The sequence below is a fragment of the Myotis nattereri genome, assembly GCF_964212035.1.
Source record: "Myotis nattereri genome assembly, chromosome: 17".
Classification (NCBI taxonomy): domain Eukaryota; kingdom Metazoa; phylum Chordata; class Mammalia; order Chiroptera; family Vespertilionidae; genus Myotis; species Myotis nattereri.
Window position 1 is genome coordinate 5,093,513 of NC_138092.1, and position 17,387 is coordinate 5,110,899.

Here is a 17,387-nt window from a genome sequence, read left to right on the forward strand (position 1 = left end):
ATCATGTCACCTTTCTTGGAAGGTTCCACTTACTTGTTGCCATCAGGAGGCACGTTCAAACTCCTTCGCGTGGTGTAAGAGGAGGTCCTTTACAATCTCACCACCCTGGTCTTACCCCCAGCACGCCATGAACCCCCCTTCCTCTGCTCTGGTGCCTTTTCTTCTCAGCCCTTCCCCTATCTCTTCAAAACCAAGCTCATCCTCTCTGAAGTCTTCACAGGTGTCCCAGAGAGAGTGGGTTCCGTCACCCTCCTAAATTACGAGTCATGCCGTGTTGTTCTAGTAATTGTGAGGTTACAACTCTTCCTCTCACCAAATTCTGAGCCCCTTCAGGGCAGGGACCACACGTCTTACTGTCCCTCCATCCTAGACCCTCAGCATGGTACGTAGGACGTAGCAAAGGAGCACAAATGTGTGCTGATTGAACACATCAATGACTGAATGAAACAACTGGTTCTTTATAATGTTTCGAAGTTGATTTTCGTAATAAATAAAAGTTTCAAGTCAAACAGCATTGAAAGAAAGCATCAGGGTCTTCTAAGATTTATAAAAGCAGACAGAGTCAAGTTAGTGTAGATGGAGAAACAGACAAACTGTGGATCTGACAGATTGGGATTGAATTCTGGATGCCTCATACCAAGCCTGGGTTTTCTCATTTATGAAATGGACGTGATAATAAGACCATATAGGGTGGTTGTGAAAAGCAAAAGAGGAAATGCAAGCCGAGGGCTTAGTTTAGTGCCTGGTTCATTGTAAGGACTCAAAAAGATGCCAGCAAGCTGCAGGGACTAAATCAGCGGTTCTCAACCTGTGGGTCGCGACCCCTTTGGTGGTCGAACGACCCTTTCACAGGGGTTGCCTAAGACCATACTGCATATCAGATATTTATATTACGATTCATAACAGTAGCAACATTACAGTTATGAAGTAGCAACAAAAATAATTTTATGGTTGGGTCACAACATGAGGAACTGTATTTAAAGGGCCAGAAGGTTGAGAACCACTGGACTAAATCATCACCGAGGGCCTAGTGGTCTTAGCAAACTTCCTTTTTCCCCCCCGTCCTTCTGCTTGTTTTTCTCAACCCATAACATTGGAAGCTTGACCTCAGCTGAAATGTGATTACATTCATGCAGAATGGTGAAGAAAGGCTGGAGGAAGAAGAAATGCAGCATTTCTCATAGGGGTCTTGTTGTCGGTGCCTCTTTCAGGACATCTGACATGAGGTAGGGGCAGAACCTGCTCATGGGTTCCTGCACGGGCATGGGGCTAGGGCTGATAGGAGAAAGGTGCCTTTGAAAGGGACTCCTCACAGGACTCAACCTCTTTTACAGTTATTATTCCTCAGTGGACTGTTTTTCTTTGCTGGACTGTACGTTCCCCAAAGACTGGCATCAAGTCTCTATTGCTCCTCAGAGATAAAATTAGGACCAATGAATGAAAATTGTTGGGCATCCGATGTCTTCTCCGCGTAAAAGAAGAGGTTCCTGACAATGAAAGGAGGCCGACAGTTGCAATAATGAGCTCCCCATGATTGTAAACATCTGAGCTACACTGCATGTTGATGTGTTGAGGAGACTATGGAAGAGATTTCATTTTGTGGGAGGTTGGGTTAGAGGTGTGTGGTTACTCAGAGCTCATGGTATTGGGCAGGTGTGTGAACTCTTCCTCTGGTTCAAATTGAGGACACTGGGTCTTTATGAACCAGGGTTATTTATTTTTTAAAAATATATTTTTTTATTGATTTCAGAGAAGAAGGGAGAGGGAGAGATAGAAACATCAGTGATGAGAGAGAATCATTAATTGGCTGCCCCCTGCATGCCCACTACTGGGGATCAAGCCCACAACCCGGGCATGTACCCTTGATTGGAACTGAACCTGGGATGCTCTATCCACTGAGCCAAACCAGCCGGGGCTGAACAAGGGTTATTTAAGAGTTTCATTGTGTCAGGCAAATTGGACCAAAGTCCTTGGATTGTGAAGTGTATTCTTTCTTTTGTTTTTAAAGACTGTTCTATCAGCACTAATGTTTGCAGTATAAATACCAGCTCCCTCAGTTTAATTGAAATTGATGAAGATTATAATATAGTATAGAATCCCCCAGATCATCCTAAAATGATATCCTAAAATATTAGGGTAAAAATCTGAGGCCTAGGACTCTTGACTTTAGTGTGTGCTTCAACACATTTCTTTGTGATATGGCCAATACCATTCGGTCTCCATGTAACTCAAGAGGAAGACAAAAGGCTAAATATGGTAAAAAGCTACCCTTTTGTATATGACGTAAGGAGTGACTTCTTGGCCACATATGGTAAGGCCCAGATCGTTCCTGGGATCCTATTTGATTGAAATAAGAGTTCATAATCAGGGTTTCATAGATAGGCTTTCTGGACGCATAAATCCTCTGAAATTGCACGCAAATTTGTGTGCTTATGTGCATTTTCCTGGGGAGAAAAGACCATACTTTCAGGGGATTTTTCAGTGGGGCTCTTGACCCCCAAATGCTCAGAAACATTTATCTCCATAGTAATGATCTGCCCAGCAATCAACTGAAAATACTCCCCAGGAGAGGTAACATTGTAACCATTTACACTTGAGTGTTGCAGAAGAGCGTTAGGATGAGCTAGCTACATGGGATGTTCCGGTTTTGTACGCAGAGAGGGAGCATTTATATTCTAAGAGTGAAAGGGGAATTAGGGGAAAAGGAAGAGTCTGCGCCCTCTGCCACATGCAAGTTCCCTATCAGACATTTTTGCACAGAGCAGACTGCAGAACAAAGTCTCATTTATCTGAAAGAGCTAAGCGTGGCACGGTGCAAGTCTCAAGTGGCGCCTGCTTTCTGTTCTCAGAGCGATCATTTAACACCTCCCAAGGGCGTCTCCAGATACCATCGCAGGGATAACGGTGCACCTCTCCGCCGGGGAGCCTGCCAAGCGCATCTGCCGCGTCCCCGGAGAGTGGACAAGGCTCAGTACCTGGCGGAGGGGGCAAGGCATGCCCACCACCCCCGCCATTACAGGATTGGAGGGTCGGCCGTGGCAACTTCGGTTGGGTTCAGCACTGAGTCCTCGTCTGCGAGTCCCGGGGTCCAGTGCCTGCCATTTCTGAGCTCGCTGACCCGAGGCAGGTCACCGTCCCCTCAGAAGCTCAGTTTCCCTTCTGTAAAACGAAAAGGCTGCAAGACTCAGACCCACCCAGATGCTGTCTCCGCGCGGAGGTGCTGCTCCTTTAAGGAGGGCGGTGGCGCGGAGGCGGTGGCCGCGCCCCCTTCCTCTCCTCACCACGCCGCCCGACCACCTGTCTCCGGCCTGGCCCCGCCCCGCCCCTTCGCTGAGGCGGGGGCAGGGGGCGGGGCCGGGCTTACCTTACGGGGCGGGCTCGTGGCGCATGCGCACGGCCGGACAGGTCCGCGGCGCCCTCACTTCCTGGCATTCCCCCCTCCCCCTCCTCGCTGTTACCCTGTACATCCGGGTCACTTGCCCTCCCCGCTCGGAGCCGCCGCCGTCGCCGCCGCCGCCGCTTGGCTCGTTGCGGCTCCGCCACAGGGGCAGGTGCGGAGGGGCTCCCGGTCCGGCCGCCGCCGCCGCCCCGCTCCGGGCCCGCGGCTCCCCCTAGCGCCGCTGAGGAGCCGCCGCCGCGCCGCGAGGAGGGCGGAGGAGCGGGGCTGAGCGCCCGGAGGCTCGAGCGCAGGGTGAGTGGTTCCTCTGGACCGTTTCCCCGCTTCCCTCGCACCCGGCGCTGGCCTGCGCCTCGACCCCATTTTGGCGGGGAGGCGGGTGCGGCGGCGCGGGGCTCCCCGGTCCCCCCGGCTCCCCCGCGTGTTGGGCCCGCCTCGGCGCCCACCCCCGGCGCTGCGGCTGCACCTCCGCGGACGCCCCGCCCGCCCGGCGGCCCCCGCACCCATTCATTCGGCTTCTCCGCGCTTCCGCCCCTTCCTTCCCCTCGCACCTCCGCGCGCGTGCCCGCCGCCCCCGAGGTCAGGCTCCCCGGCCCCCCTGCCCTCCTCCCGCGTCGCCCCCCACCGCTCTGTCCTCCGCGCGGCCGCCTGTCCTCCCTCCGGCTCTCCCCGGGCCGGGCCCCCGGTCCACACCCCCTTCTCCCGCGGACTCGGCCACGCCCCACCCGGCACCCGGCGCCCAGCACCCAGCACCCAGCCGCCTGGGCACCGCGTCGAAGTTGGTGTCCCGTCGGCCACCCCCTCCTCCCACCTGTGCGCCTCCTTCCCATCCTGCGTTGACCTCTGAATGCCCGGCATTTCAAGTCCAGATCCTCAGCCCCAGGGTTTGGTCTTAGTGTTTCCAAAACACAGTTTCCCTGTAATGACCCACATCGGAGACTGTCCGACGGCAGTGGCAGTGGCCACTGCTGTGTGTGTGCGTTTTCCTTATGGGCCCTACCAAATATTCTCTCTTCTCTCTCTCCTCTCTCTCTCTCCCTCCCTCCCTCCCCTAGAGGAATATCTATGGTGGATTTCCTCTGAATGTAAAACCTGGCAGATTGTTCGTTTCCCTTGCTGCTGCTCCCCCACATTCCTCCTCGCTCCTCCCCCGATTGGCAACATTACCTGTAAAGACTGTTTGTTTGGTGAGACTTTTTCTCATCTGTCAGCAGCAGTTACTGAGTCGTCCCCCCTCCCCCGGCGTGCGGAGTCCAGACGAATTGCCAGGATTCTTGAATTGCCAGGATTCTTGCCGTACCAAAAAGGGCCATTCTGGATAAGGCGGATTTTTGGAATTTGTTCGCACTTGTTTTCCCCTCCTGTGAATGCATGGAGGTTGCGATCTCTTTACTCCTTAACCCTCATGTGGAAAGTGTGTGGCAGTCCGTGTTGTGTGCTTACAGCCCTGCAAGCCTGGCGGACTGACCTTCCAGGGGAGTGTGGTGCACAGCGGAAGGAATTTCACTCACTTGGGTGTTCGGGGACTTACTGCAAATCACTTTAGACTAATGCACCTCGAGGAAAACGCACCGATCCTCTTAGTTCTTTAGTAATTGTATTAAATAATAAAAACAGGAAAGTTGGTGCCTAGCACAGCTTGATAACTGGGGCGTATTTGATAGCCCGTTTGTAAAATGTTGCAGTTACTAGTAACTAAAACTGTCCGGTGGACATTCATAAAGTGAGAGGACAGTACTGTGTTTTTTTGTTAGTTTGTTTTTTGACATCCTTAGTACATAAGAATGAACTTGTATGTTAAATAGTGTCACTCTTGAGATTTTTTGGCTCATATTAGAAATGGCCACTTACCTTTACTTAGTAAGTAATTGAGGAGTCTAGAGCAATAGTTATTTCATTTTACTCCGTCTCCCTGGGGAAAATACTGGACCGCCACTTACTGGTAGATGAGGTTACTTAACTCATTAAGCATTGATGCACTCAACTGCTAGAGCCTATAATGTGCTCCTTCACTGTTTAAGGAAAACAAAACTATAATATTTGTAAATGTTAACATTAGTTATATATTATGCCCACTGTTATTTTTGGTCTCCTTTTCTGTTGCTACACCAGAGTTTAGCACAATGCCTGCCTATTACACAGTGGATACTTAATAAATATTTTGAATAATTGAGTGAATGGCAAGGTCAGAGAGTTTTCCACTATAATATCATTTTGTAATTATGTGTTAAAAGTTTTGATTACTCTCAGCTGCAGTTTTCTCAGTTAGCTTGTATATTTTGTGGATTGCTGTATCTGATTATTTAAATGCTTTGAGACCTTTGGGGGAGAAAGGACAATAGACATGTCATTTTGGGTTATGCGCTAGTGCATTGAATGGATTTGTTCACTTAGAATGGGTATCTGATATGTGGATCTTGTCAGCATTCCTAAGCAATAGTTAATTCAGATAATTTCTTGTGCAATAAAAGTTTCTAAAAGTCAGGATAAAAATTCTTGGATGTATGTGTTCATATGATCAGTTCACTAAACTAGGTAAATTTTCAAGGAATGTTTCACATAGCAGAAATGGAAGGCGTAATCCAATCATGTGGCAATGGTTACTTAACATATCAGGGGTGGTGATGAAGACAATGACGTTAATAGTAACTAGCACTTATGTAGTGTTTACTACTTGCCAGGAAGTGTTGTAAGATGGTTAATCTTTATGGTAACATTGTCAGGTAGGTAATAGTATTCCCAGCTCACAGACTTGGAAGCAGGTTAAACTAAAATGACACAGCTACGACGTGATAGAACTGGGTTTTGGCTCTTAATCATTGTGCTGTAATATAGCAAACACATGACAACCCTGCAAGATGTAGGTTAATTCCTATTAATTCCTAATTAGCATCAGGAAAGAAAGACTGTGACAGTTTTAAGTGACTTGTCCAAGTGCACTCCCACGTAGGATGAGGAAGGCTGTCATTTAAACCCAGACCTCTATGACTTGTAGTCTTTACTAAAATTCTGTTTCAAAGTACTAATTTGAGGTCCTACATTTGATATATATTTAGAAGGCATACTTAAAACAGCAAATCTCAAAGCTTTTTCAGCTGGAACACAGGATGGATAATGTTTGCTTGTTCCCTACTCTCAGGAGCATTATAAAGCTTATAATTTCCTGCTCACTAACTGTAGCTCACCCCTTACCCGCTCATGCCAACATATTGGAATGCAAATGAGTGACATTTGTAAACTTTATAAACAAGGAAACCATTCTTAGAATTTCAATTCTTTAAATATGTACATTTCTTATGATGCATCCTACATCCTGATGGTGGCACCTTGGGTGAGAGTGGCTGTTTTCAAAGATATTGGGTCATTTTGTTTAAATAGAATACTTAATGTGAAGATATATTTTTGTAGCTATTTAATTTATTTTGAAAAGGTAATGTTCAGTGGTACCATTGTGTGCAACACAGCGAAGCTTTTAACCCTGTAGAGTCATTTTCTGCCACACACATCATCTCTTGGTGTATTCTCCTGGTGTGATGTGGCTGGTGTATATTAAATGTAGACTAATGCAGACACTCACTCTGCCTAGAATATTTCTTCCAGTCATGAATTGGCATGTTCTCAGATCACCCAAATTAACCTGAATACTAATTTAGGTCACATAATTACAGAAAACACTATGAGAAAAATTATGACTGTTCGCAGATATTATTTGGGGATTATTTATGTCATTTCTCTGTTCTTAGGGTAATAGTGAATTAAAAGCACAGATTTAAATGAAATCTGAGATTTATTGGGTCTTGAAGTGGACTTTGTAGTTTGTTGACTCATACTCTTAGTGAGAGATTCTGCTCATTGTGAAATTGTAGTTCTATGGACAGAAACACTGTGCTTAAACCCTGGTTTGCCCTTGTCTGATAGATTCTCAGATTACCTGTAAGAGGGGAATAGTAATGTCTGTGTTATGTGCCTTACAACACTCTTGTGAAATCTTTATATTTCAGTGCAGTGTAATAGGGAGTGCAGAATATAATGTATTTTTTTATATATATTTTATTGATTTTTTACAGAGAGGAAGGGAGAGAGATAGAGAGTTAGAAACATCGATGAGAGAGAAACATCGATCAGCTGCCTCCTGCATATCTCCTACTGGGGATGTGCCCGCAACCCAGGTACATGCCCTTGACCAGAATCGAACCTGGGACCTTTCAGTCCGCAGGCTGACGCTCTATCCACTTCCAGACTGGTTTCGGCAGAATATAATTTATTAATCTAATGCACTTATAAGTCAAATGATCAATTTTTTGTTTGTTTTTGATCACCTGAGGTTTTTTTTTGTTTTTTTTTTTTACATCTGGCACAATACTTGGTATGTGATTGCCATTAATCACCCAAACAGTTATTGAGCACATAAGCAGGCTTATAAAAGAGTGAATAAAATATTAGTGGTCCCTTCTTACAGTAGAATAGAACAGCGGTCGCCAACCTTTCGGACCTCACAGACCACCAGTGGTCCGCGGACCACTGGTTGGCGACTGCTGGAATAGAAGACAGAAGAATAGACCATGTGAATTCAGTGATGGTGTGTCTCCCACAAATACTTAATATTCTGAGTCAGGATAAAAGCCCATGGTGTGTGTAATGCCATCTAAACTGAGATTGAACCAGTAGCCACCCAGGCAAAGGGGAGAAGGCATGAGTTAGGAAGAGGGAGAGGCAAAGTCTGGAAGTAAGACAGGTCGTGTACATTTTAGAAACGGTTTCTGGTTCTGTATGTCAGTAATGTGGTCTGGGAAAGAGGTAGACAGTAAGCCAGCCATAAGGGTGGCTGCTTGAGTCATGTTAAGTTCAGGTCAGTTTGACTGAACTCTGTGGGGAAACCATTATAGGATGTTTAAGGGGGGATAAAAAGAAATACCTAAGTTTGTCTTTTTTTTAAAAAAATATATTTTATTGATTTTCTACAGAGAGGAAGGGAGAGAGATAGAGAGCTAGAAACATCGATGAAAGAGAAACGTCGATCAGCTGCCTCCTGCACATCTCCCACTGGGGATGTGCCCGCAATCCAGGTACATGCCCTTGACCGGAATCGAACCTGGGACCCCTCAGTCCGCAGGCTGACGCTCTATCCACCGAGCCAAACCGGTTTCGGCAAGTTTGTCTTTTCAAAAGATTGTTCTCTCAGTTTTTGGAGAATGGATTGAGGCTGAAGATAGAATAACAGGTAGGCGAGTTAAAAGGCTGTTGTTCACGTCCAGGAAAGAATTGACAGTGTTCAGTACTCGAGTATTGACAATGGAGGGATGATGTTAAATCTATAAGATTTGATGATTTACTGGATGTTGGCTCCATTGAGCCAGCAACTCTGCTTCTGCTGGTAGAGTAGGGGATACGTTTCCCCAGAAGGCTTGCTACTACTTTTTCATGTGCAGTCGAGATGCGGCTGGGGCAAAGGCAAAGCCAGTCGTATTCACAAACATGCATTTTACTTGACTCCCCACATTTTTAGTCATTGAGAATGAGTTGACCCAACCCCAAAGTGGAAATATCACTCTGGACACTCACAAGGCTTCCATGAGTCAGGCATTCCATTTCCCCAGGAGCCCAGTAGGCAGCTAATAGCTGCCTTACAGCAGAGATGTGCCTGATGGCTGTGTCCGGGAGGCAGAGGCCAGAACTCAGGGCCACCGCCAGGAGGACACTTCCTCCCTTTGTCACTTGTAACCCAAAATGGTCCTTATGGTTGTGAGGCTCAGGGGGTACTAACACTTTTCTACCCGCAGCCCTTCCTGATTGGGAGAATCCCTGTGAACTTGCAGGAGGAGGAAGTACAACCATGTAACACTGATTCCTATTACACATTAGGATGTAGAGGCTACAAGAGGACATTGAATTGCCCCAAAGAGCCCCATCCATCGGTTACTTTAATTTCCCTTTCCTACTGTAAATCCTGTCCAAATTGTATTAGCTGAGTCTGGATGTCCTCTCCCTCCACGGGGTCAGATAGGGTGGTGATCACCAGGGTTCCTATATCCAAGAGAGCCCTAAAACTTTTTAAAAAATATTTTTATTGGTTTTAGAGAGGAAGGGAGAGTGATAGAGAGATAAAAACATCAATGATGAGAATCATTGATCGGGTGCCTCCTGCATGCCGCCCTACTGGGGATGGAGCCCACAACCCAGGCAGGTGCCCTTGACCACAATCAAACCTGGGACCCTTCAGTCTGCAGGCCAATGCTTTATCCACTGAGCCAAACCGGCTAGGGCTGAGCCCTAAAACTTCTGAGTCCCTTTCTAAGGTTCTCTGAATAGCCTCAGAGGGGTATTATGGTCTTCAGTCCCTCTTGGGGGTCAAGGAGACCTCAGCCCCATTCCTTCCTATTTTTCTCTGTAAAGCAGAAGAGTTTGGAGGTGCATGTATGGAGGGATGGAGAGGGGCACAGAGTGAGAGAGGAACTCTGTACCAGTAATCAGTCATTTTTGGTCACTCTCCCGTAGTTCAACCAAAAGAACTTCTGATACTTTTGGTTTATATAAAGCTCTCTCTTGGCAGGAAGGCCGTGATTACTTACACAATCTGTTTTAGCTTTGGGGATTCCTTGGCTCAGCAGTCACGGCCATGCTGCCTTTCACCCCGAATGTGTACCCAGGGCTTGCTGCCCCAACGCCATGACACATCCCTCCCTCTGCCAGCCCAGGGGAGAAGGACCACTTCTCAATGCTTACTTTTTAAACATTAATTCGACTCCCAGTTCATGAACTGGTAGTACAGTGGGATCCTTTTCCCCACCCCAACTAGGTAGCTCTCCGATCCCAGATGTCTCCTGTTCCAGAACTCTGCCCTTGGGCCTTTCTCCTCCTTGCTGGAAAGTCATGGCTCTGTCCATGTCCTGTCCTTGTTGCCCACACTCTCCAGAACCATGTCTGTCTGAGATCTTTCCCTATTTACAAGCTAATAAGTTACCTGGCCACATTTTAATGGCTGTTGGTGAAGCCACGAGACTCCCGTGGAAGAGATGAAGGACCATTTATTCCTCTCAGTAATAGCAGTAGGCAGAGTATCAGCATTTGTGCTGGTTTCTGGACCCTGAGTTTAGACTCGCACACATAGAGGACTGTGTTATTGGAGAGAAGCCCTGAGTTTAGGGAACCCAAATCTTTTGTAATGAGCTGTAGTGGGCCTGTCCTTTGCTTAAGGATGCCTTATATTATAGTGTAGTGTGTTATCATACCAGACCCTAGGCATGCCTGTCCTTTGCTCCAGAGTGAGACACTGTGTCTTTCAAGGCTGTTTGCTAAATAGATACCCTTGAGAATGTAGTCCAGAGCAAAGGGTAGTCGGCACTCTCAGCTTGCAGCACATTCAGAAACGACAGACCTATGGACAATTCCTTCCCAACAGAGGTGAATTATACCTCAATAAATCTGAGTCAAAAAAAGTACCTGGCACATAGTAAGAATGCAATACACAGTGTTATTGCTGTTCATTTCCTTGATCTGTTGGGGGTGGGTGGGGCAAACCTAAATGTAGTGATCTTGTTGGAATTTTGAGATTTTCTCCAAGGCAAGTGGTAATGACATTTACTCAAAAAGTAATGACTAACACGTTTAGACATGTTTTGATTTGAAAAAAAAAATTATATTGACCTTTTAAGAATTTCAGGAACATTAAAGTGAAATATGAGAAAACCACCTTGGGTTGCAAGGTATGAGATTACTTTTCTTTTGTTTATATCAGTCTACCTAAAGTTCTCTACTTAAAATTCTGGCAAATTCTAACATACAAGACAATGTTAATTAAGCCCAGCATTTTAAAGTTAGGCTTCTTTTCCTTTAGATCTTGGGACAGTAGAGACCTGGGAAGTAAGAGAGGCTGGCATAGTTAGCTGGGAGAGTTTTAAACTTGCAGTTTTCCACATGTGTGCTTGTGTGTAAGTTCATGCGTGTGTGTGTGTGCTTGCACGTGTGTATATGTATATGTGTGCGCACTTTAAAGGATAAGGCTTTATTTTATCAACTAGAAGCCCGGTGCACAAAATTCATGCACTTGGGAGGTGGGGGCCTCAGCCCAGCCTGCATCCTCTTGCAGTCCGGGAGCCCTCGAGGGATGTCTGACTGATGGCTTAGGCCTGCTCCCCACAGTCAGACATCCTTAGCGCTGCTGCCTCTGTGCTCGCCGGCCATGAGCCTGGCTTCTGGCTGAGCGGCGCTCCTCCTGTGGGAGCACACTGACCACCAGAGGCAGCTCCTGCTTTGAGGGTCTGCCCCCAGGTGGTCAGTGCACATCATAGGGACCGGTCATTCCACCATTCGGTCGATTTACATATTAGCCTTTGATTATATAGGATAGGATAGGATTAGTGCCATTTAATTCCAACCTTCCAGTTACTTTCTGTAAATAAGCATCCAATATTGTTATTTTGAAAGCTAACTTTACTTGCTGAAGATTGTTACGTTTGAACCTGTTTTGACTTAAATATTTAATATGTTCTGGTGTTACATAAATATATTTACCAAGTTGTTTTTTAAAGTACAGGTAAGTCAGCTTCTTTTTCCCCCCATTTATTGAGCTAAAGTGAACATGAATTTATAGACTTGGAGATGTAAAATAATCTAGCTGTGATGGTGCCAGTTCTGAATTGCTAGTGGGTAAAGGCAGGTTGATGCCTCACAATCAAGGACTGTAGCATTTTGGAAATAGTCTTTGATAATTGGGACTTACTATATTAAAAATGTGGATATATTAAACTAAAGATTTTCCTTTTTATTTATAGAACAGTATGTTGAAGCAGTATCAAACTATGTAGCATAGGGTTGGCAACGTTTTGAAATGGGTGTGCCAAAGTTCCATTATGGTATGTGTCATGGTGACAACTGGCCAGGGTTCTGTCTTTGGTATGTGTCACTGACCCCTTCTTGGTAGTTTATTAGCTTATTAAATATGTATCTTTTAAGGACTTAGTTTTAGATAATATTCTGAGTTCTTTCTTTATAAGCAACTTTTTGTTTGTTTGCTTGTTTTTGTTAATCCTCACCCCAGGATATTATTTTCCATTGATTGGAAGGGGAGGAGGAGGAGGAGGGGGGAGAGAGAGAGAGAGAGAGAGAGAGAGAGAGAGAGAGATCCATGTGAGAGACATTGATTGGTTGACTCCCTCATGCATCTTGACTCAGCTGGGGATCGGACTGCAACCTAGGTATGTGCCCTTGACCAGGAGTTGAACCCATGACCCTTTGGTGCATAGGTGTGTGGGCTGATGTTCTAATCATTGAATCACACTGACCAGGGCTCTTTTTATTTTCTTAATGGTATTATTTGAGGTGCAAGGATTTTGAATTTTGGTGGAATCCAGTCCTTCACAAATAGCATTCTTCTTTTCTTTTAAGAATATGTCCTCATATTTATAAAAAATTGAAACAATAGAAAAAGTAAAAGCAAAAGTCACCATCTAAGTAGTTACTATTTTGGGGGACATCTTTCTAGCTTTTCTGCACACACATGCATGTTGTGTGAGCGCATACATATCCTCACAGTTACACATAAAGACACATCAGTATTTGCCCACGCTCATTGTTCTTGTGTTCTTTTTGAGTGAATACGTTTATTGTCAGCTTTAAGAGAGAACTGATTATTTGCTTTCTTCAGGCACTTCTGTAATCCCGTTAGTTTTTACTGACATAGACTTGTGAGAAGAACAAAATTCTTTGGGTAAGAACTATGAACGCTTTTTCGTTGCTAGCATGGTAAATGGAATTTAGTTCTCACTTCCTCTGCTGAAAGATAACTTTAAAACAAATTTTTTAATGGCTGCTTTTCAACTGGATGGCAAATTATGTGTGAAACTTTAACAAAATTAATCCCTAAATCCACTTTTAAACATTGAAAGTTTCCATAAATCTGCTCTTGAGTATTAGATTAACTTCTGGCAGTTGTCGTGGTGAGTGTGGAGCCAGTAAATGTGTGTGTTGTGAGAGGGTTTCATTTGCAGTTATACGGGATTGATCCCACAGGGGCTGGACTTCACTGTGTTCACAAAGTAGGACCGACCTTTGCTCTTTTGCACTTTGTGAATTCAGTCTTGTAACCCTAGTGGAGACTGTTCCCGAGATACTCTCCGTGGCCATCATGAGACTGGGACCAAACTTTGAAACACTTCTCCTCTAAGAGCAGGTCAAAACCAGGAACTCCCCTAACATTCACCTTTTCTTATAGTATCATTCTTCATGATGAATACATGGTTTAAAATCACATTTAGAGATGCAATAGGTGTAAGAGTTCTTATTTATAGACTAGAGCAGGGGTGGGCAAACTTTTTGACTCGAGGGCCACAATGGGTTCTTAAACTGGACCGGAGGGCCGGAACAAAAGCATGGATGGAGTGTTTGTGTGAACTAATACAAATTCAAAGTAAACATCATTACATAAAAGGGTACGGTCTTTTTTTCCAATAGTTTTATTCATTTCAAATGGGCCGGATCCGGCCGCAGGCAGTAGTTTGCCCACGGCTGGACTAGAGGCTCATTGCACGTAATTCATGCAGGGAGCTCTGCCCTTGCAGCGGCAGCCCCAGCAGCTTGCCTCAGCCCTCGCAGGCCCAGCTTCGTCCGGAAGGGGTTGGGCTGTCTGGTCTAATTAGCATGTTATGCTTTTATTATTATAGATTACACTTAATTTAAAAAGGTTGGAGCTTAATCTCCAGCTTTGGGGAGACATTAAAGGTTGTGAGTTTGGGGAGTGATACAATGAGTCAGATTTCGGAAAGCCATCCTCCCATCGGTTTAGTGGAAATTTAGTGTTTGAAAAAGGCATGCTTATATTGTGCAGGAAGCTACTTGCCCAATGAGATTATATAAATGAGGTTTCTTGTACAAGATTTAAAAAATTAAAACTTGAACTAAGAAATTTTTAGATGACAAATGAACTCTTTACATAAAGGAAAGTGGTAAACACATGTTAATGGTAGCTGACTGTGTGGTGGGGTTATGGGTTTTTCTTCTGCTTTTTGTGGAAAATTTAGAAAAATGTTAAATAGTATATTATGTAATAAGATGTTAAAAATGAAACTCTCTTATTCTGAGTTGGCCCTAAGTCAATAGATGCACATTTCTATAGTGAGTTGTAAGAATACCTTGCAAGTCTTGCTTAAAGAAAGAAGCAGAAAATAGATCTTGTGACTTCTAACATCCCATCTGCTGGTATAAAGATTCAGGAAGTGGAAATTAGAAGAGTTTTTGAAGTGATTTGTTGTAAATTGGAAGAGTTTTTGAACCAAGTTGTTGGTGTTTCCCCTAATCCCCCTCCCTCCCAGTTGAGTGCTCCCCCCCAAGTGAGGGGCTTTATGGTAATGACTTGGAGAGCTTAGGAGGCACTGGGTGGAAGTCTGTCTCCCTCGGGCCTGGGTGTAAGAAAGGCTGGCTGTCCTGGCAGCACAGCACAGCACAGCAAGGTTACTGTGTGGGGGCACTGCCCGTCCTCCTGAAGTTCTTTGGGGCAAGAGTACATGTTCCCCATAGACCAGATGAGGGCCACTATGAGGGGAAGCCCACAGGATCAGGGTGGTATGGGCACGGGGGTGGGATGATGGCGCTAGAGAAAGAAATGACTGGTTTCCCAGAGGAGATGTGTCTTTCTGCATCATGGGAATTGTTGCAATGAGAGATCCCCAGGGCCAGGAATTGTAGTAAGAGATCCCCCTGGCTGGAGTGGTGAGAGCATGCAAGGAATCCCTGAAAGCATTCCCTGACAGAGCAGGTTTAAACACTTGGCACCCAGCCAAGAGGAGCGCCTGTGCCCTCTAGTGACACCTGAGGTGGAAGGGGAGGGGTGAGGCAGCCTCCTTGTGCCACCTAGACTAGGAACAGGCTAGCCTGCCACAGGCAGGGCTGGGACGGGGAGAAGCTGGAACCTTGGATGAAAACTTCTTATGGTTATACTAAACTGGGTCTCTTAATATCTAAACTCAGATCATTTTTATAACTTGAAAATGACCAGTGTCCTAGTCTTGCCTAAATAAGAGTTCAGGGACATTACTGTTGCCACAGAATAACTTTAGAGCACAGTGGTAGGACAAAATGTTGCATTATGGCTACATCCCACAGATTCTGCTTGTTCAGGGTAATGGTTACAATTGTTTTTCTAATGAGAAAAATATCAATGAAAATGAATTTTTATAAGGAGAATGTGTCCATTGAGGCATTTTGTCATGAATAAAGTGTCATCAACTTTGGGACTAGGCAGATCTGTGCTTGAGTCAGATCAACCTCTTATTAGCACTGATGTGGACAAGTAAAGTTATTTTTGAGGTTGATTTTCCGCATTTACTTTTTATAAATAGGGTAACAACTGTTTTGTGGTGGTTATGAAAAGTTATGGTCCATTGTAAAATGTGTGATACACAGTAGGTAGTCACAAATATTAATAACCCTCTTCCCTCCTTATAGCAAGTGTTTCCTATAGTTTTAAATATGTTCTGACTCTCCTTAACATGTGTTTTGCTTCCTCTAAATATATTCCTTAAAAATACGGAATGATTAATGGGTTCAGTATGACTACAGGGTACTATCAAGGATGTAAGCAATGGTAGTTTTAGTGTAGCTAAGGATTTCACCTTTGATTTGAAATGTGAAGGATTTTCAGAAGTAATGAAAAGTAGTTTTACTGCTGTGTCAGTGTTTAGTGAGGAAGCATATGAATTAGAGGCCTAAAGAAAAGGTAGACCCCAGAGGAGACCTTTTCATCGCCGTGCGTGGAGCAGTGTGGACTATCTCACACAAAAGGAAGGCACCATTGCAGAGAGAACGCATTGTAAGCACGGTTTTTTAGTTCTTTATTTAACGGATACATTTCATTTGTTTATTTATCCACCACAATGTGTTGATTGGGATGGTTCCCCACTCATCTTGATTCGAGGTGCCTTTAGTGCTTCCTTCTGAAGGCGCATCCTTCTGTAAGCCTTGCTTTTCCTCCTGCTGGCTGGCAGAACAGTGGAGCAACCAACACACAAAACTGCCATTTGTGTGCGGCTAAAGAGGGCGGTGGTTTGAGAGCATCCTGGGCATTTTGCCTCCGTGACGCAGGAATTGGGGCTCTGCTTTTTGTGTTTTCCTCGCTGGCGGGCGGGCGGGCGCTGCAGTGTCCTGGCCAGGCCTAGGCAGTGTCAGGATGGAGCAGTAAGAGAGAGGCAGTGCCCCTGCTCCGCAGCCTGGCATTTCCATAATGTTCACATAAGCTCTGAGGGGATTTTTATTTTTAGTAAAGGAAACTGGTGCTTAGATAACGTTCTTTAAATAAGTGGAAATCTCCATTTTACAAATAACAAAACAGAAGCTCAGAGAACTTAGAAAGTGGAAACTCAACCCAGGTCTCTCTCATTCCAGAAACAATGTCAGGTTTTCCATGTATATTTACTGTTTTGCTTTCTCTTACAAATTACCAAAATAATCTTTTCCTCTCTTGGTGTGATTTTATCTGCATTTACATGAACTATTGAAACATTTTGGATTTTCTGTATCTAAAATTTTAATGATTGGTCTTGTCTTTTCTTTTAAAATTTCATATACTGCTTCAGATAATTCCTCTAAAGATCAGTAAGATAGTATTTTCTATATTTTGCAATTTAGTTTTGAGAAATTAAATTCTAATCTATCTAGTATCTATAGGCTGAGAAGGTTTCATCTCAGTTTTCCATGGGATTATTTCAGTACCATTTATTTACATTAAATAACATTTTCTTTCTTCATCGCCCTGTGATGATTACTTTATACATTCCTCACGTGGAATATTCTCTGTGAACCTCTAGCTCCTTTTCCTGCTTGTGCAAATCCTGTTTATTTTTCAAAACCTATGTCAGCTACCAGGGCTTCATGAAGCCTTTTCCTAGTACCTGACCTCCATGCTCTGCCCCTCGCTGAATCCTCTCAGCTGCCATGGCGCTTAGGCCACACTACTTCTTTTTTACCTTGAACATGTTAATTGCCACAGTAAGGCTACATG

General features: G+C 44.7%; 1 protein-coding gene across 19 annotated transcripts in view; it reads left to right on the forward strand.

The window, feature by feature from the left end:
- CYRIB (CYFIP related Rac1 interactor B) overlaps window positions 1-17,387 on the forward strand; it is a 112,125-nt gene that overhangs the window by 49,368 nt on the left and 45,370 nt on the right. The window contains exon 1 of one of the 19 annotated variants that reach the window (XM_081111477.1): window positions 3,492-3,691. The exons of 16 other annotated variants lie outside the window; for them this stretch is intronic. The gene's annotated coding sequence lies outside the window, so the exon portion shown is untranslated. Of the gene's footprint in view, window positions 1-3,491; window positions 3,692-17,387 lie in introns of those variants that run through there. 2 more of the 19 variants (XM_081111466.1, XM_081111469.1) reach the window with 2 other exon arrangements.